This window comes from Pleurodeles waltl, chromosome 8, assembly GCF_031143425.1.
Source record: "Pleurodeles waltl isolate 20211129_DDA chromosome 8, aPleWal1.hap1.20221129, whole genome shotgun sequence".
NCBI lineage: Eukaryota > Metazoa > Chordata > Amphibia > Caudata > Salamandridae > Pleurodeles > Pleurodeles waltl.
Window position 1 is genome coordinate 314,661,755 of NC_090447.1, and position 21,521 is coordinate 314,683,275.

At 41.0% G+C, this 21,521-nt stretch overlaps 1 protein-coding gene across 6 annotated transcripts in view; it reads right to left on the bottom strand.

Annotated features, from left to right (window-relative positions):
• Positions 1-21,521, bottom strand: part of DCAF6 (DDB1 and CUL4 associated factor 6) — a 622,202-nt gene that overhangs the window by 592,302 nt on the left and 8,379 nt on the right. Inside the window, exon 2 of one of the 6 annotated variants that reach the window (XM_069204157.1) lies at positions 7,942-8,024. The exons of 4 other annotated variants lie outside the window; for them this stretch is intronic. The gene's annotated coding sequence lies outside the window, so the exon portion shown is untranslated. Of the gene's footprint in view, positions 1-7,941; positions 8,025-21,521 lie in introns of those variants that run through there. One more of the 6 variants, XM_069204158.1, reaches the window with a different exon arrangement.

Genomic DNA, 21,521 nt, shown 5'->3' on the forward strand with positions numbered 1-21,521 from the left:
GGGGTTTCTCAGATTTACCGCTCCTTAATCACCGCCACTGGGGGACCCCTGAGAGAGCTTCGCCAAAGGTGGGAGAGTTGGGTGGGACCCATGGAAGAAGCGGACTGGACAGAAGCACTAATGGCCCCACGCTCCCTAACAATGGCCACACGCTTCCGTTTAATACAATCCTATTTCCTTCACACCGCATACCTCACACCCGCCATGTTACATAAAGCAGGCCTCCGCCCCACAGCGGAATGCCCCCGCTGCAGGTATCATACAGCGGATTTCTACCACATGGTATGGACATGCCCGATTATAATGGCCTATTGGGAAAGGGTGGTGCAAGAGATATCTGAGGCCCTACAGAAGGAGGTAAAGAGGTCGCCATTGCCCCTCCTTCTCGGGGTAATGGGAGATACAGAGCTACGAAGAGCAGATCGGTCCTTCTTAGGGGTGGCATGTCTGGTGGCCAAAAGGGACATAATGGCAGACTGGAAGGCCAGGGTGGCTCCGGCACTGACTAAGTGGAGACGGGGAGTGGATTGGTGTGCGCAGCGAGAGAGACTTGTGTACGAGGCCAGAGGTTGCTTACACAAACACAAGAAGATATGGGGGAAATGGGAGGATGTAGCGGGCCTTTAAGAGGGGATGGTGAGTAACATTAGTGATGAAAGCAGCAGGGACCGAGGACTTGACCATTATTGTATTGTTTTGATGCCCGTTGGCATCATGTTGTGCTGTATTCATAATTGTTCTATGCAAAATTTAATAACATTTCTTTATAAAAAAAAGATATGAAAGTCTAGGAGATAGTTACATCCATGAGGTGTGGGAGCTACCCTTCTCGTGCAAATGTCTCAGTGGCATGAAAAAGGTCTTTCGTAGCGGTAGTGAATGCGAGACTTCTGTCAGCCAATGGTTTGGAAACAGCTGTCCTTGCACAGGGTGTGTAACGCTTTGGCAGCGAACTTGGCTTGTTATCTCAAGGGAGTTCTAGTCCCCTTGATTAGACCTGTGTTCCAGGTGCTCTCGACTGGCAGCTATGACCTCCTCAATAGTGAAAACAGTTGTGAGATGGGAGCCGGAATAGTGTATGTTGTTTCGGACTCAAAGATTGTTACATGCTGCTGGAACGTACTTTTTCCTCCCACAAGACAGAGAGAAGTATCTGAGATTTGGCCCCATATCGCTACTTCTAATGTAAATTTTGACAAGTTGAGCAGACTCAAGGCTTTAATGTTCCAAAACCATGTGGCACTCACATCTGCACAGGAGACCTATGTGTTTCAGGTCGCAAGGTCATCAGCAGAGATACAGTCCCTTTTGAGTACTAACTTTCTGAAACACTTTGGTGAGCTCGTGGGACGAATACTTAATGCATCCAGTACTACTGGAATCACAAATTTCTTTAAGGCTGTTGGTTCTGGTTCCATTCGCACCTCTCCTCTATATTCGGCTTAATACCATCAGCCATCCACTCTATATTCTCCAGTATTTTCGGGGAATTTCCGTTAACTTTAGCTATAATAGGTGGCATTTTGCTATTGATACTTTTTCTGCACAACGGCTGTCCCGCCGCAACAAGGAGGACTGAAAGTGCTCCCACCAGCGCAGCTGTGTCATGAACGAATGATGCAGTACTTTGGAGCATCACTCCTGGAGCAACTGGAGTGTGACTGGTCTCTCTCATTCAGACCGGTTTTGCATTGTGTGCAGCCCTTGTTTCTGTGCCTTTGGTGCTCGTTCAAACATGCACTGAAGGTTTGTCTTTCTACGCAGCGCTTGCTTTCATTGGACGCTGATCTGTTGGTGTTCTCGCTGAGGGCTCATTATCAGACATGGATGTTGAGGGTGCATTTGAGACGGGAAGCTGCTTATGAGTTGCCCTTCATGGAGGACACAGCTCTAAACTTACTTTTGGGCACATCACGGAATGCTGCTGTCTTGGCTGGAGCTCAGGCTTTGGAACACAATGCTCCTTGGTTTTCCTTGGCAATGAACTTCCTAATTTACCACTAGCCGAAGTGGAAGAATTCCTGTCTTCAATTGTCCCGGATTTGATTGGCAACTTCCAAAATGACTCAGACTCTTGAAATTTGGCCTTTTTACGCCACAGTTACCATTTTAAATTGTCCTTTTACACATGCTCAAGTGTCCTTTTAACTTGTCATTATTGGCATTCTTATATATATGTCTTAGGTTGTGTTTTAGTAACTTTTATGCATAATTAGGCTTTGAATCACCTTTGAACCGGCAAGGGGAGGGTGTTGTGTAACCATTTTAGTTATAGCTTCATACATGTTATTTTAGTGAACTAGGCCTGCAGGTGTGCACTTTAATCTAGATATATTTTATTCAGCTTTGTTTATTATTTTAACAATAGCCACATTTGCAGTCTTGTTTTATTTCTCTCTATCTAGCCTTCTTTGCCTAGGTCAGCACTGCGTTCTTAAACAAGACATTTCTTTCACTCTGTGCTTTTCTCAAGGCTGCAGTACGATAGGTTATCAGTAAACGTGGTAACACTTTGTCTCTAGTGTTCATAGAAACATACACACTCTTATGTAGGGATCCTTTCTTGGAACATCAGCTGTTTTATTATAAAAAGACTTCTCTGTCCCATACACGTTAGAGGGAGATTCCAGCCAGATGACTACGACTGTATGCTGATTGCTGAACGCTTCTCTACAGCTGCTTATGTAGACTACAGGCCTCTTGCTCAGGTATGGGGGATGATGTCTTCCCAGAGGAACCTGAAGGGCAGAAATAGAGCTTAACATGCTGTGCTCTAACATAGCCTAGGTAGGAATTATTTTAATGACTCTAGTGACAATATGGTAGCGTTATTGTTATGCTTTACTCTTCTTGTCACAATTTTAATCCTGTCATGCTTTATCGTCCTAGTTATTGGGGTATATATGTTATTAACCAATATGCAGTTGCTTCATTAAAACCTTATTGAAGCATATACTGCCTCTGGTTGTCCTTGTATATGTGAGACTGACGTAAATGAGAGAAATGGATGCGATCTGAGTGACCACGATTTCCCTGAGGACTCAATTGTGTCATGCGCTCGGCTACCCAATCATGCCTGCTCTTGGGTGGAAATGAGGCAATGCTAGTTAGTCGAGCAAAACCCAGATTAGACCGACAGGTGTCACCTGTAGTGGGTTAGACTCAGTCACCCACAGTGCAAGTGATTCTGCCGCTCAAATCCAGTAGACTCATTAGAATGAGAGCCTATGCGACAATACTATGAAAAAACTCGGAATCCCCAGTTAAACTAGCCAATAAGTTGTTTAATGTGAACGTGAAATATTTAACGACCCACAAGCAGAACATTTACGCACATTTATAGCATAACACTGAGTTAGCGACTTGAAACATATACATCCCCAATCCAGAGGCTCATTTCCATAAAGATCCTTTAGAATCCAATCAAGACCTGGATCCTTCCCAGATATAACCTTGTTCAGTGTTTTAAGGACGTCTTGAAGAGTAAAGGACTGGATTTTGTACAGCAGGTGTTAGAATAATGGGAAAGTTTAGAATTACAGAAAAAACATTGTCCCTTAGATATTACAGTGTGTTAGTTCACAACCTCATGTTCTGTTCTGTACCACGTTCCAAAGTCTCTGAAATTATTTTTCTTACAAAACCTTATGGTGGTTCTTTCTAGCAAAATGTAGTTATTATTCCAACCTATGTTTATGTACTAAGAAAGAATCACCCCCTCTAGTCTCGGTACAAAGATAATATTTATTGCACAACCTGCACTCCTTAGCATACTAGTGGTTGAGAACCCTCATATGAGACTTCTATTTTGCTCCTGCCATCCTTTGATTCACACTTGAAAAAACTGAGTGCCAGCTTCATACCCAAGCCAACTGTTAAGAGCCCGGGTGAATCCCAAATTGAAGCAACAAACTAGAATTGCTGTTTTGATCAATAGGTCTTTCCGTTTACCTGCAATCCTGTTTAAATAAATAAAAAATGAGCGGTGAACAAATATCTCTTATGAAAGTTATAATTAAGTAGGAGGTGTAAACTAGGGGGCAATAGTATTGTTGTCACTTTCCAGCCTATTCAAGACTTCAAATACAGTGAAAGAATTACATTACTACTTACCAAAGTAACTTCTAATGTTCACACAACAGACTTGTTGAGGTTTGGGGTGCCTCAGGTGAACAGTTTTCCAGTCACCCGACACCCTGGAGATGAGCAATGAGGCTTTAGAGACAGCACCAGGGAAAAAATGGATGAGTCATCAGCCAACAGTCCATTCTCTCTATCTCATACATGCACAGTGTGTGGTCTTTGAGGTACAAGTGTATTAGCACTCTTAAGACAGATGAAATGAGAGGCCTTTGCTCTCATGCAGAACACTGTATGTCAGTGCTTGAGCTAACAGCAGGACCTGTGTCACACAGTATGAATGACAGCACAGGTTCTGTCCCACAGCCAGTAATCATGTTTCTCCACCATAGTGAGGGGGCCTGTTATTCAGCCCATCACACAGAGAGAAAGCAAGATAGAAGAGTGAGAGAATATAACTTTCTGTGAGTGTTTGTGTGTTCACACATGCCTGTTCAAGTGTGTGCATTTCTGTGGGTGTGCACACATATGTGTGATAGGATGAGAGTATGATGATGTTCACCCGTCGTAAAAGAAAATCTGGCATAATGATGATATTTCCTGGCCTACTGTGGAAAGAGTCTCCATTACACCAACCCAATACGAGTACACCGCCACTCCAGGAGAAGGAAGCTTGCTCCAAAGCATGACATCCTGTACATACTATGTCTTCGCATAGCCCAGCCTCCTGCAAATAGAGGTGGTCAACACTGCCAAAGTCAGACTGAATCTAAGAGTTTGCAAATAACTTTTAGATAACCATACATTGTATAGACAAACTAACAGACACTATGGCTTAGATCTCAAAAACATCAAGTCAGAATTATCAGCCTACAAGTCAAGAGAACGTTACTTTATTATCTAGAATGACTCTCTTTCTAACAGGGTGGGCAGTCAGCAACATCCTTGCAATAAATTTCGCTCACCAATTGTAAATCCAGAAACATTTTGCCTTTTCTGTAGTTATGAGTCTTCACTGAACTTTCGACATCTGCTTTCATGTGCTTCTATACATCACCCTTCAGTCGTGCAGTTCTCACTCATAAAACAGGTCTGTACACCAGTATTTGTCTTTTATTAAAAGCATATCTTTTTATTGGTCTCTGTCTTTCTTTAGTCTTGCACGGGGAATGTGCAGAGAATGCAATATTACTGGCTTTGCAGAGGCTTACGGTTGTGTTCAGAGCTGTTAATGAGTAATGTAGGTGCCTTCCTACAACATAAGAGCCTTTGGGGCTAAGTGAATGGAGATGGGAGAGTTACTCCGATGCCCTTAGATGATAGAAGTTGGTGGGACACCGCAGCCTGTGAAATTAAGCATGTACGCTTCAGAGCTGCGAGTGAGATCTGTGAGGAGCCCTCTCTGCCTTAGACTATACCGGCATAAACAGGGGCTGACAGAAGCAGCAATTCTTTGTCCAGGAATCTGGGCTGTGACAGTGAAGGCAGTAGACCCAGATATACAGTGCATGTGACTATGGGTCCCCCAGTAGGGCTTATCTACTGCCTTTGATGACTTGGGGGTGGTGCGGGTGCGAGGGCATACAGCTGCACACATGGTGGGTCAAGTACAAAGGAGAAGTAGAAAAGTTTTTTTTACAACCTCAAAACAATGAATAGGGCAATCAAGAAGTAAGTGATTCCACAGTGGAAAGAAACTTGCACCGGAGTCGAGAATGAGTGGAGTTGAAAACAAGGGGGCACCATCTCCAGGATCAGCATTTGCAGGGGTCAACATGAACTCAAAACATGCATATAGCAACAATACGGCTGGTGACAGAAGATATTGTAGGTACTGTCCTCTAGGGAATCTCCTTGACGAATGTGTGACTACACAAGTTACCGGTCTCCGCCCAGACCATGAAGATAGAATGAACCATTATTAGGGCGGCATTTAGTTTTCCTGTAGAGGTAGGAAATCCCTCTCGTATCTATAAATAAATAAATAGACGTAGATTCAGGAAGAGATCCTCTAAGCCACTGATACTCAAAGTACGGCCCGGGGGCCGCGAGCGGTACTCCTTACCTTCACATGCGGGCCCCTGGTTAACAGCAGCACTGGGCTGCAATTTATTCAACTCAGTGCTAGCAATAAAATATATTAAATAAAGAGGTAAGCATTTGTTTATTGGTTAATTGATGTTAATGAATGTAAGTAACTAGGGGATCCTGCACAGCTTATCTTTAGGAGCAGCTTCATTTTTAAACTAGGGAGTCCTGCACCACTTATCTTTAGGGACCCCTTCATTTTAAAGACACCTTGCAGCAAAATGATAAAATCTCTTCAAACTTTAAACCCAGGGACTTTTAACGTTAATGTTTCAGGTTATATCAGCACATTGAGAAGAATTAATTTAAAAGTGATAGTTTTCAAATAATAATTTAGAAACATTAGTTCTTTCACCCACTGTGAAAACAATGCCAAAAGTGAACTAAAGAGGCAAGACAGTTGTTATGTGCATTCTTTGGGTGACCTGGGTTACTATTATATATGAACAACATTATAGTTAATTAATCAAACACAGGAGAGGATTGTGTACAGTGCTCATCCTGAAGTTACATATTTCAATGTCCTCTTATGTGCGATAATGAAGAAAAGAAGGGAAAGTGAAATAAAACAATTGCCTAGGATCACACAATTAGGTAAAGTGGGTAAACAGGGATTAATCCAAGGTTTTCTGGTTTCACGTTGTGTAATTCAGTCATTAGATGAATATGTTTCCCTTCGCCTACACCCACCTCACTGCTGATTCCCCTCCAGCCCCCCCCCACTGTCATCAATGTGGCCCTCATTTCCATCACAGACCAAACATTTTGGCCAAAGAGAAAATGTTTGCGAGTACCCATGCTCATTACGCTCAAATGCCCTTGACCTCTTTCTAGGCACTAGCGAGGGCAGAAACAGATTAGAATTCCATAGGATGTAAGGGCCGTTACAATTTTTATAAGGGTACCTACTAATAAAGGTATTTCCTTTAGGTTTACCTCAAGATTTTTAAGTCATCTGGATGCCAATCATTATACAGCTAAGCTTTATCCATTACTCCCTCTCAGTTAAGTGGAGCCTGCTCTAGTAGTATGATCTTACCAGGGCGGGTCAAGGTCACCAAGGATGAAGCATGTAACAAGTTATGGGCAAGGCCTCCTCATCCAACAAGAATTGCTTCTTCAACACACCGTAGGGTTAATATACATGACTAACTGGATCTTTACACTTTCTCCCCTGTACCTTTAGCTCAGTAACAAAGCTTCAACAGGAGCTTCTGGCTTGGCACAAATCAAGATGAATTGAAAATCTCTCAGCTGCACTCTCTGGAATCATTAAAGGTAGCTGTATGCACACTGGTAAAGATCTGAAAGATATTCAACAACTGGAAGGAAGCTCCAGCTCACGTTAGGGCAACTAAGCAGCAGCCAGTCCGAGTCAGTGTATTTACAAATGTAAAAAATGAATCCATAGATTTTCTTCTCAGAAAGCAGTCTAAGAATGTCATTATCTGCAAATGCACTGTTCTGGGTATTGCCAACGTTCAGATAACCAGCACACCTTCCAGGTATGCTGTCCTGGCATGAAACCTTGTGCATTCCCTCATAACAGTAGAGGAAGAAGAAATAGTGATACAGAGCTGCCTTCTCTGGCTAGCATTCATCCTGAATCCTGCAAATGTCATTGTTTCACATAGCAAATGCTAGCTAATAATGTAGCATAGCAATGTTCATAAAGCTTTTATTATAGACAGTCTTTGCAATGTTTGTGATGGTTACAGTACCTGCTCTGCTCAAAATATCACATTTACTCAATAAATATGAAAGGACTCTTACCTGCCTCATGTGCCTCGGAGCTTAAGCTGCACCCCAAAAATAACCCAGCTGCCCGGTAGTCAACTGTGGATACCCATTAGACACTAAAAAATGGAAAGACCAACTTTCAGTGTATTCCAACACAGTGGCTCTGAGAAGCAGAAATTTTACAGTTTGAGGTGTCTCTCAGAACAAAAGGCCTGATTAATTGTCAAAAAGCTGAAAGACAGAGGCACTTTCAGCAATGAAGAGCAAAGTGGTTTGGACAACATACAGCGTCAAGATGCTTTAAATGAAGACCTCTAAATTATGAGACACCCCCCGGATAAATGATTTATGTCTACCTACAAAAAAAGGAGGCGAAGTAACTTAGATCAGAAGTAAACAACACTCACAAAAATGTCTTCCTGGGTCTTTGCCAGCACCAGTTCCTTCAGCTTTTTGAATCTCAGCAAATGTCTGTAGGGTCAATTCTCAACAGCTCTATCTGAGGCAATAGTTCACTACACCAGGCACCCTCGAGCTGCTAAAAGGACATCAAGGTACATCTTATAGTAAAGGCCTTTTCCATCTCTATTGCTCATATTCACCACAATGACTGGCCTGGAATTTCTGGCCTACTAAAATTCTACCTGCATGAATTATTTGGACCAATTAGACTAGTGCTGTATTTGCTCTAGAAAAGGGAGATAGGCCAAGGTTTTGTTTTTTTCCACAGGGCCTAATCTATCCTCCAATATGTGAATTCAAGCTGGATCTCTTTCCGCCAAGGTCCACTGAAGATACCAATGGAGAATCTAGCAACATTTCAGTCTTGCCTACCAGACAGGGCAAGCTGTCTGTTCACGAAAAAGAAATTTTGTCAGCATACACTGGACTTATGTATAGTCCATTGCTTGCTATTGGTGGCTTTATTGACTCTCATTTACTGGCTTTCTATTCATTACGTGTCTGGGCTTTCCTTCCTCTTCTTTTATTTGTCTCAATCCTGCAGGATGGCCTCATTATTTGTGTCCTTCCACAGCTATCTTTTCAAGTATTACTTTTTAGGGTCGAGTGCCCAAGCGCTCTTGACTGCTGTAATCTCTCTGTGGGCTTTTAACCACGCCCACCATCAGTTCCGTCAGCTCGGGGCTTGCCTTTTAAAAATCACTTGATTTTATTTGTGAGAGGCATGCATACGTCATGCCGTTTCTGGTGTTTATCCCTCCTCGAGCACACCGGCCCACTACAGAAAACATACAAGGCTGGACTACTTTTTCTCTTTATTTCCTACTCAGAGCGATCTCGCTGCACATTTGCCAATACGTTTGACTGCGAGCGAACTTCTGTTTCATTTTGTGTGCTCCCTCACGCTCATGGCATGGCATTTAAATCGGCTCGCTTATGTAAAACTGTATTACTTTTCATTTTCATTCTATGTAACAATAGAAGTCCGGTTAGGACTTTACAACGCTAATAGCTCTAAGTCAAGCAAATGTGAGACCCAATGCATTGCAAATGCTTGTTTAGTTTTGGTTAAGCACTCCAAGAGAGCATGTGCTTTCTAGCAGTCTTCTTTGTGTACTTCATTTCCCCCTTCACATCAGGTGTTGTTCTCTCTCACTTGTGTGCTACTCCCCTGTTTACCTTTGTGATATGCGCGCCATCAAAAGCTTCTTAACCCCATATTCCTTTCTTGGCCATACACTTCTCTTCTCCTCCCTCAGCTCCAGGTTGCTCTCTCGCCTGTTCACTTATTTTCCCACCCACATTCCATGCTGCTCTCTCTGTGTCGCATATCATTATCCCCGCACTCTGATGGCTTCCACCACCCTCCATGTTGTTCACCCCATCTGCCCCTTTGTGCGGCTTCCTTCCACCCAAACTTTCCATGCTGCTTCAACCCCTTCATCCTCTTTTTTGCTTCTTCGCCCCAATGCCCCAGGCCCTCTGTGTTGCTTCACCTCATTCAACCTTTGTGTTGCTTAAGCCCTCCTTCACCTGCTTATAAAAATGTTTTTGCACTACTTTCTTACTTTTACAGATCCTAATTCAACTTGGATTGGTAAATAAAAAGAAAAAGAGCGGTGCATGCCTCCTTTTGGAGTGCGTAGCTTTAGTCGGGCATCGAAGCATTGCTAAAAGCCAATGGAAATATGAATTGACCCCCAAAGGCGAGACCTATTGGCTTTGACAAATGCCGGTTTTATCCTTTTATTTTGCTATTGCACTGACCTCATTTAGTTGTTCGGCACCCATTTACGTCACATATTTTTCTACGCTCTCTGAATACCAATTTCCTTCAAATATATGTCTTAATCAGTTCATAAACTTTTCCTTTTATGAACTTGGTCTGCATCTTACATTCTTTATTTTTTCAACTGTATGCTTATTTGATTTCCTCATCCTTGCTGACCCCATTATCTACATCAAAGTCTTGACTTCAGCTCAGCCTACAAATGTCTGAAATAAGGATACTTCTAAGGAGTTTTTTAGTCACCACTCCAGATTTCCTGACCATAATAAAAGAAGGACAAATCTCTCTGTTTTCTCTCACTGACTTTTACAGACTTCCCACAAACGTTTTGGACACCTATCTCTAATCCAAGATGCCATGTTTATGCTGCACCTCGTGCCTTTTGACAGCTCCTGCTCTAATAGTTTTAGCTGTTACAGAAGAAAGATTGCCACTGAGGATTTGAGGATGTGTCTCATATTCAGCACTGCTTAATGTGCTCTCCTCAGAAATATAGCAGTTTCATCACACAATGTTGTCTACATTTAATGAAATGTATTTACGTATTTCACCTGACCTGAAAGACAACTCTGATCTCAAGACAGGACCTTTTCTTATTTAGCAGAATTCGAGCAAACACAGAAACAGTTCACTAGAAGATTTATCTGAGATGAGTAACTTGATACCAATGGTTAGTAATGGAAACTGAATGGGAAAAACACATTCAGGTAATAGTGTATTATAAGGAGTCACAGCAAGAACTAAAATGTTCCACTTTCAAAGTGTCTCTTTAATCCTACACCATAGGTGATTTATTCAAAGAGAGCCTGTTGATAGAAGACAATCCAGGGAGAAAGATGCAGGTTAGACATTCAGAGGCTCATCCCAAGACCACATAAGGAAAGCCTTCCTCGCCAAATAATACCTGAACCAATGCCGCTAGAGAGTTGAAATAGATCAGTTACAGGGAAAATTAATTATGCCAAAAGAAAAATCTCAGTTTCTCCTTGTGGGGTTGGAAGCAACTCTGAATGATAATACAGCTTGATTTATCCTTAATTCCTTTTCAATTCTTAGACCTTCTATTTTTTCCCCAAGAGTATGTAGTCCATAGGGATAGCCAAAGAAAATCTCCCTCTCAGATCATGATGTATTTCGTGCAAAGAGGATCACTTACCTTTGCACATGGGGTTAATCATTCAAACATCCTCAACCTGTAGAGGCCTTTTGAACCCAAAGTTTAGTGTTTTGCACTGGAGACAACTATTAGGAGTATGTACTTAATGCCACACTTTGCAGCTCCTCTGTCTCTTTCGAGTACTTTGTGAGTGTGGTAATCTGATCTTCTTGAACAACATGCTCTGATTCACATGAACCATATCTTGGTGTTCTCGATGACCCTATATAACATATTTAGCTCGTCAGCACTTAAGGACAATTATTTGTCATATGTTTCCCAACCGTACCTCAAACTGTCACTGTTCTATGTAAAAACATTTAGAGGATTTACTTTGACCTTGGGTGCTACCATGTACAGAGAGTAAATTAAAGCTGCTCTTGACCGGACAGTCCTACTAACGTTAAAATAGCCCTAATGGTTGCCCTATGTTTGCAGGCAGTTTCCTTCCCTCTGGTTTCCATAACATACCCATGTGGTGAAAAGACTATAAAGAGGGGGCATTAAAGGTTATAAAAAAAAAAAAAAAAATTTTTTAAAAAAAAACGTTTTCTTAAAAGTTTAACCCTTTACCTATCCAGATCCGCTGTTCTGTGTGTAAGCAGATGTGTTGCAATACCATGATCAGAACAAGGAACGCCACATATCGCTCTTTACTGTGTTCAGAAGTTCATTACATTGTTTTCATAAAGGAACTCAAATACATGAAGAATTCTTTTGTAGCCTGATATCATCACTTGAAAGATGACACGTGATCACTAACTATGATCACTGAAGTATTGTATTTTTCAAGGACCCGTTGATGCCCAATCCAGTGTCTATTTCAATAGTTCCACTTTTGTCACAGAATTAAATTTTCTACTATCCATAAACCATGGACTCTGAACAAGAACAAATTATTCTTTTAATGTGTCCTTAGTACATTTTTGGCAATGCCCCGTGGACTGCAAAAATCACCCAACAGTAAGTGTTTAAAGGCCACAAAGTGTGGCTCCTCAATATGGCTACGTGATTACATATGATGCAATGGTGCCATGACAGCTGCATCGCAAGAGAATATAGTCTAAAAATATGTCTAAAATGCTTGCCTCCCTTCGAACAATATCTCCATTTTCCATCACATTTGTGCACAAACCAAATTCCTCCAAAAAGCTCATGCTAATTTGTTACAAACCTCATATATGCCCGAGCAACTTTGGGATATCAGTGGCATGAACGTCATCCCAGACTTATCCATCTGCCAAGAACTTTCCATGATATCAGTTTTGAGTGCTTTAACCAAGATGGTTCAATTCTCTCAGATGACAATGTTTTCTACCATAGGCGATTTCTGACCAAGGCATTTCTTTCTAACATAATATGGTTAAATGATTACCCACCTCCACGGTATCGAAATTTGGAAGGAAGGAAATTTAAAACATGACTTGAGGTGCATCCAATTATTCCTTCAGTTACAGCATCCAGGGTGATGGAAGGTCCAAGAGAACCAATCAGCGTTAAATTAAAACTTACGGTGCTGCTGCACCTACCAGGACTCACTTCCATTTCAAAGGTGCATATGAAAGCACCATACACATCTTCCACCAGGGAATGATTTTTCAGTTCCCAGGCCTACCATCTTAAAATGCTACCACTATTATTCCCTCTCACAGACTGCAGTCCATAAAAATCAACAAATTGCTTCAAATATATGATAGGCACGCCAAGAAACTGAATCCTATATGTGCAAGAAGGAAAAGTTTACGGTCACATGTTTTAGGATGGCTTCTTGCACAGGTGAGCTGCATTTTCCTAAAATGTAACCAAACAGGCTAGGTCTCTTTTTGGAACTTTCACAAATCGTACATCCTTGATATATTGAAAACAACTGTATCAAAAATAAAATCAGTGCATCGACTGCAAGAGTTGTATTGCCAAATCACATGAAAATGCTCCCACTAATCCAAATGCAGACATTGCATTGCATTGACATTGTTGGGCAGAACAAAAGTTGCAGATCCTGCAATCGACGTGTAAGTGGTGGGTTTTGGGCTATCTGCTTGGCAATCAGGGTTCTGTTTCAAAGACCAGAACAAAGGAACTGAAATCCTTGTTATCTATAACGTGTCCAGTAAGAAAATTCTATTTTATACATTCTGCTCACACTGGGTACTGGAGTGATCTGAGAAGGGTTCTTTGCTATAACATAATGTTAGGAAAAATTGCACCCCTGTCCCAGTCGAACTAGACACCCACATCCCACCTGGCCATGCACCAGAATGCAGGTCATGAGAACCCAATGCACCAGCAATCTCGGTAAGTATTGCAGTGATCCTACAGGTAAGAGCTAAAGAGTTGCCGAAGAACAGAGGGGAAGCAAAGGAGGGTGCTTCTCCACACATATGTCCTAAAAGCCACCCATCCCATTAAATGCTGCACCACATAGAATAGATGATGCAAAATGGTCATGTCCATGTTATGGAATCAATGTAGCCTACTCTCACACTCTAGTGATGTAAAAAAAAAAATGCATGTTCAATAAAGGAGAGTCAGATACTTAGCGGGATACCTTTGTAACATTATAGCTGTATAAAATCACAAGCAGAGCTCACTGATTACTCTCAGTCCATTGCTTGCTTGTTTCGGGGCTACTTTCTTGAATAGTTTCTATAGGCTGACATATCTTGGAAGATGCTAGTATTGCTGTAACTTTGGGGGCATATACAGAATGGCAAGCCTCAGTAGATCAATGCAGCCAACTGCTGTATTTTGGGAGAGAGCTGTTTAAAAACGGACCCTTGTTTTGGAATTAAAACTTAAAGTGTTTTTCTTATTACAGTTCCCTTTGTGTTCTTGTACCCCGAGTTCCTATCATAGTTTGAGCTCCGCCCTTTCTTAATCAAAATATTTGTTTTAGGTCATTAACCCTTTCCATTTCTTTACAAACCATATTCTAGCCTACATCATGCAGCCCATGCATTATCGTAAATATCTGTACATCGCATCCAAGATTATAAAGCTGAATAAAACAAAGGATTGTTTTAATGTTTCACTTGGTAAGCTAACACCACCCATTGGTCTAAAAATTATATTGCTTTTATAAAGATTTATCCTACGGAGAGTTCAACCTGCACCACCTAGAGAACAATTAAATTCCACAAATAACTAGCAGCCAAACTAGCAAACAGCACACCGTGGGAGCATATTCAGTAACTGGCCCTTCTTCTACTCTGGCTAACTGGAACTAAAAAGAACCACAAAAGAGGTGCAAATTCAGGAACTGCCAAGAGAGTTCCGTAATGTTTCATCTGGTGTGATCACAGTAAAGTATTTCATGTTGTCCTGCAGCTTTGAAAAGAGTGCATACGAGGTACAACACATACATCATAGTGCAACGAAATGCTTGATGTGATCATTTCATCATACGAGGACTGCCCATAATGTGATAATGTTGTCTCATCACTCACTCTCAAAGGTCAGAAATTCCATAAGCAACTCTCAAATTCAGCAGAGACAAAACGAATAGGCGTGCCTTTAACATGCCAACACATGTAGCACTGGCACTCACAGATGTGTTTTACGTGTGTTGTATACATTCATGCTGTGCATCACCTTGAAGCTTGCGCTATTCACCTTGCCAATGTTGGGAGAAAGTAGCAAAAAAGGATTGCTTCCTGTATAGAATGCATATTGGACGTAAAGAAATGATTGTAACAACCAACATGAGGACTGAGTGCACTTTTCTGATGTATAATAGCCCACCATGCATTTCAAAGAAAGCACTTACTGAAAGGTTAAACAATAAGACAATCGCATGAGGTAGGAGAGAAATATTCCTCTCGGGTGGAGCCAAAGCCCACTCTTTGTATATTTTACAGAAATGGTAACAATACATATCACAGACAGCTGCCTTGTTGAGTTATACCTAAAAAGGTAGATACCTCAGCTTCTACACGAACAGGGCCTGTCACCTTCCTTAGTATCATTCGGATGCATTGTAGTAATCCTAAGCTCTCAGTGATCTTCATCTTGTGTGAGATGAAGATCACCAACTTCATTTTACTGGTGATGACGAGGTCTTGTACCCACACAAAAAACCCACATTCCCTTGGTGCTGCACTGCTGCTTCCTTAGTAAGCTGTTGGTGCTGCTTTTTAGTGGTTCAATGTCATTTACTAGTGTGCACAACATCTCTTCTGTTTACAAGTTAGCAGAATGGAGATTCTGATTTTAATGCGGATCAATTTGGATTTAATTTGAAAACTCCGAGGTCCATTGCTATATTGTCTCACTAGAATGCAAACTTTTGGGTTGCACCAACTGGCGGCTTTTGGCAGTGCCTATTGCCTCACTGCAACCAGAGGATGCTTTAGTGAGCACTCAAAATGTTTAAGCTTTCTTTGATGGCCGCAGTTGATCACACCAGGGCTATAAGTACACCTAGTGGAGAATCACTGTGACACCGTAAAGGTAAACGTTGCCTTTCAGTCTAGGGTTAGCCTCATCTCAACAAGTGTTCAATGCATTTATGTAAACAAATATGTACTGATGTGTCCTCCCTATTCGTAGTTTGCACACTGTATGAAATGCTGTTACAAAAACATCCAGATCATTTCAAAGGTACTTGTAAACAGCTGAGAAGTAGCCTTGAGAAGTTTAGTGATTCGCACAACCAGAATCTACTTAAGACGAACTATGGTGCCATATCAACAATGACTTGCACTGCTTTGCTAAGTATAACTGAATCATTCTTTACTGCAGTGGTTCTAACCTTTTGACTACTGGGGGCCCCCACTTTATCATTATTGGAAGACGGGGAACGCCACTGAATCATTTCAGGAAGCCGGGGCCCCCGGTCTAAACACTGTCGATGATTTGAACCACAAAACATAACACAAAAAATATAGAAACAAGCATTCCATCAAACACATACACAAACAATAACACATTTTATTTAATTTGCAAAAAAAATAATATCAAAATATAAATAATGTACTTTTAATAGGAAGGTTGGAGCTTTTCTAAATTCAACTGAAGCTACACATTGTCCATACTATATTCTGTTTGATGCATCTGCACTGCTCCCACAAATCAATATGAGGAAACTCATTTCCTTTTTAACCTCCAATTTCCAATTCCTTTATACTTACCATACATTTTGAAATTTTCAATTGTACATTTATCCATTTATTTATATATACTTTACAAATGTGTTAATATTATTTAACTTTCTAAGCAATCGCAGACCCCCTGCGGAGGCTTTGCGGACCCTCAGGGGTCATCAGACCTCTGGTTGGGAACAACTGACATAATGTATTGATGTGTTTTAATCATATTCAAATATTTGTTTAAAACATACTTCATAATTACAAAAAAAGGTGCTTCATTTGTACTAATTCTGACATATTCTGAAACATCAGTACGGTTAATTTTTGTGTTGCATGCTAGAAAAAAAAACATCCTACACCCTCTCCTCTTACATGAACACTCAGTAAGATTGTCACATAAATTCTCTCACTTTGAAGTGAGAGAAAGAAAAGTAGACACTAAGCACCTTCTGGAAGAGCGAGCTTGACATTTGAAAGTACAGCAAATGTGACAAGATAAGAACAAGATTTAAAGGGCTGTTTACAGAAAACGAGTTTGTGGTAGAATAAAGTAACCAAGGTTTGGGCAACGGGAGGGACTAATTCAAGCTGGACAGCCTAAAACTAATAAAGCCAGAAAATAGAAAGCCATAAAATATGAGTTACAAACCACAAAGTGTGGTGATTGCATTATATTGTATTTCCTCGTGGGGACATGGAACAGCGTGACATCACTTACATGAGGTCATGGTGTTCTATGTTCCTATGAAGACGGTTGTTTTTCTCTGTGCTCCAGCTGTTAGAAGACACTTCTTCTTTGCCTTGTATACCAATAAATGAAGAAGAATACGAATTGAAGTTTCACGTGTGCCTCACTTCAGTGGCGACGAGGGTGAGACTCGCAAAGAACTAAACTAAGGCACGGAGGTTTAGTTCATTGAAGGTGTTTAACCGAGCCTCAGCTTCAGTGAAGCTCTTCCTGGCTACGCAGACCTGTTGTTGTTGATGTTTGTTTGGACAAGTTGGACGCTCCTCTATCTGGATGTTTACAGACTTTCGTAAGTTTTGGGGAGCCTTTATTGGATTGCAGGGGCACAGAGATCATTAATTTTTACGTGCACTGCGCAAACAGCATGACTTGTTAGTGCGAGCGCTCGTTACTTATTTACTAAGAGCGCTCACTGCGGGGGTTTTTTTTTTTTTAGAGCAACTTGTGTTTCTTATTGTTTGCCGACGCGTGGAACTGGAAAAGCCGTTATTCATAGTTTTTTAATCTACAACGACGCACGGCACACACCGCTGTTGCCATGACTCCGGCACAGTGCGTGTGAGAACTCAAGCGCAGTTTCTTACACGCGGCTCAGCGCGTGTCAGTACATTCACTCAGCGCGTGTCAGTACATTCACGCGGCGGTTTGCACGCGCAAACTTTCTTCTGTCCATCAAATCGTTTTTCTTACCGATTATTGAGCAGTATCACCAGAAGACTTTTCCTGTTCTGCTCTCCAGAAGGATCTTCAATTTCTAACTCTCAGCTCAAAGAATAGAAATAAAAGACGGACTTTATTAAAAAAAAAAAAAAATGAGAAGATGGACTTGGTGTTTCAGTACTCAGTTCGGCCATTTTCATTTGGGGACATTAACAATTGAGTACTTGAGATTTTAACTGCTCTTTTGGTGCTCAGTTCTATCAATCCCTATTGGGGGCATCAACATTAAGTGCAACAACGTTAAATATGCTCAGTACTTAGTACAACAGTGAAAGTATTTGTACATTAATAAACAGATTTACAATATATACTGTTTGACCTATACGTTCTAAAACATGCAGAATGTTATACCTCCAGCGTCCTTTCTACAAGACCCTGGGGATCCGCCTCTTGAATGGAAACTTTGGTTACGGTCATTTAAAGCATATCTGGGTGCCACTGATGGTCATAAGTTCAGACCGGAAAGGAAAAAAAGCCTTAGAGCAAGTGTTGTACATACTGGAAAATAGAGACGTTACATTGAGAAAAGACAAATGTATTTTTAAGATCGATGAAATTTAATATCTTGGTCATGTTTTCTCAAAGGACGGCATCAAACCCAAACCTAGTTTAGTTAAAAGCATATTGGAAGCACCTCCTCCCAAAACCAGAGACCAGCTGTTGTCGTTTCTGGGTTATGTGAATTCTATGCCACATTCTTAAGGAATTTTGCAAAAAATACTGAATGTTTTAGAGCTATATTGAAAAATCCTACATTCTTGTGGTCTAATGAGTGTAATGATATGTTTGAACAAATCAAACAAGAGATTGTTAATGTTCCGGCTTTACAGCCTTTTTCAGAAAACAAAAACACCTTAGTTACTGTAGAAGCTTGTGAGTATGGGCTTGGTGCTGTTATATCTCAAATGTCCAACGATGGGAAGGAAAGTACGGTAGGATTTGCTTCAAGAATTCTAAGGCAGGTGGAACGCAAGCACTCAGTGATCGAAAAAGAACTCTTAGCTTGTGTCTGGAGTATTGGAAAATTCAAACAATACTTATGGGGTGGGGTAGGCAATTTGTTTTGAAGACTGACCATAGACCTCTTGTGGAAATTCTGTCAGGTAAGAAAGTGAAACGCTCAACGGCACGGATTGCAAGACTATCTGCTAAGCTGCTGGAGTTTACTTTCACAATAGAGTATATACCTGGTGGGAACAATTGGAGGGCAGATTGTTAATCTAGGCTACCCATTGACGACAATGATGAACAAGAATGGGAAACAGAAATCGAAGAATGTTTTATTGCTTGTGTAACTGAAAGTAATGTGCCTTTAGATGAAAGAGAATGGGTGAAGGCTGTACTTGATGACGAAACACTGTGAGGTAATGCGTATGGTCAGATCAGGTTGGCCCAAGGAGAAATGTCTACCACCAGAGTTACAATCATTTTGGAAAGTATCTGATGAACTGTCCATTGAGGGAGACAAATTGGTTAGAGGCAAAAGGTTGGTCCCGCCAGAATGTGTGAGGAGGAAGTTGATTGCTGTGTCTCATATGGGTCATTTGGGGGCTACAATCACTAAAAGAAAATTGAGATCGGAATTTTGGTGGTCCAAAATGGATATCGAAATTGAAGAATTTGTAAAAAATTGCACAAGGTGTTGTACTAGTGACAAGGTGTTGATCACTGGAGGAATATCGGAAACATTCGTTCCTTCTCCAGCGAGGGCTTGGCAAAAACTGGGTCTTGATTTTCTGGGTCCTTACCACATCTTACCTCCCAATATGAGATATTTTGTGGTAATAGTTATCATTTATCCAGGTGGGTAGAGGTTGAGCCAGTCAGGTTTCCCACTACTTGCTTGGTGATAGATTGCCTAAAAAAGATCTTTAGCCGTGAAGGTTTTCCGAAACAAATCTTGACAGACAATGGCGTTCAGTTTGTATCGGTGGAGATGCTTCAATTTTTGAGTAAATGTGGTGCGAAACGTATCAGAACACTTCTTTACCATCCACAGAGTAATGGCATGGTCGAACGATTTAATCGAGTACTGGTAGACTGTATTCAAGCTTCGTATAGAAATCACTTGTCTATAGACCAAGCTATTAAGGAATTAGCATGGTCTTATCGCACCACGCCCCATACTGCCACAGGGAAAACTCCATTTGAACCTGGCATCAACTGAATTGTGTGCCCTTTTTGGATGATAAAGTTGTTCCATGGAGGTAGTGATTTAAAAGAACTCTGGCGGGTTGCAGAACATAACTCCAATGCTAGTGGACTGAAAAGAGTAACCGATGTAGCTAACAAGAATCGTAAGTTAAAAGTTGGCGATTGGGTGAGGGTGAAAAATCCTGTGTTAGTCAAAAAAGGATTATCTAAGTTCAAGGACTCTCAACAAATATGTGAAGTGCGAAAGAATGCTGTGAAGTTGTCAGATGGGAACTGGTGGAACAATTCACGTATAGCATTGGATCCAGCTGCACAAGTTCAATCTGATGTCGCTGTTTCTGGTAGTGAAAATAAGTTGGTCATTAATGATAAATACAAATGTAGAAGAAGCACCAGAATTTGTCAAAAGCCAAAGATGTTTCAAGATTTTGTTATGTCATGAATTTATTTATTTGTTTCAATTAAAAAAAAAAAAGGGGGAAAATATAATGTGGTGATTGCATTATATTGTATTTCCTCCTGGGGACATGGAACAGCATGACATCACTTACATGAGGTCATGGTGTTCTATGTTCCTATGAAGACAGTTGTTTTCCTCTGTGCTCCCACTGTTAGAAGACACTTCTTCTTTGCCTTGTATACCAATAAATGAAGAAGAATACTAATTGAAGTTTCACATGTGCCTCACTTTGGCAACGGGAGGGACGAATTCAAGCTGGACAGCCTAAAACTAATAAAGCCAGAAAATAGAAAGCCAGAAAATGTGAGTTACAAACCACAAAGCCAATGGTAAGCAATGGATGGAATGCATTCCTAGGTCAGCTTTCTCAATGTCTCAAAGATGTTTTTAGCAAACCAGGCAGCTGTGCTGTTTGGTAGGCTTTGACTTAAAAAAAAAAAGACTGTCTACTCTCAAAAATGGTTCCACAAAACTTAGCAAAAGATCAGTATTTTTCAAAGGCTTATGTTGCCTTAAAAGTCACCACAATTCTTAAAATTAATAAGGCACCACCAATAAGTGAATCATGTTGTAACAAAATCTGTAATCAGCCTCTTTATATGTTTTTTGCCACCACTAAAAACAGGCATTCACTACAATGCATTTCTCTAGTCTCATGAAAAACATACTGTCTAATAAAGAATTTTGTGAAGTTTATTCCAAATTTTCTGTGTTTGATTCACAATACCAATATTATTTGGATGGCAGTGGAAAGGTGCGAAGGGGACTCCGAGATAGCTATTGTCTGACGTGGAGTAGGACCTTCGGCATTTTCTATGGCCCTCTACTTTACCACAGTCAACAACTACCCTTTGATAACATTGCTTGAATAATGCTCCTTTGCACAAGGAGCCTTTACTGTTTAAGAACCGGAGGTCTGCATAGACAAGTGATACTAGAAGCACACAACACAGGGACATTTAAAAAAACTACACATAATCTTTACTAAAATATTTTAAGTAGTCCTGGCCTGCCTGTGCAGAAGACCGTGTGGCGCT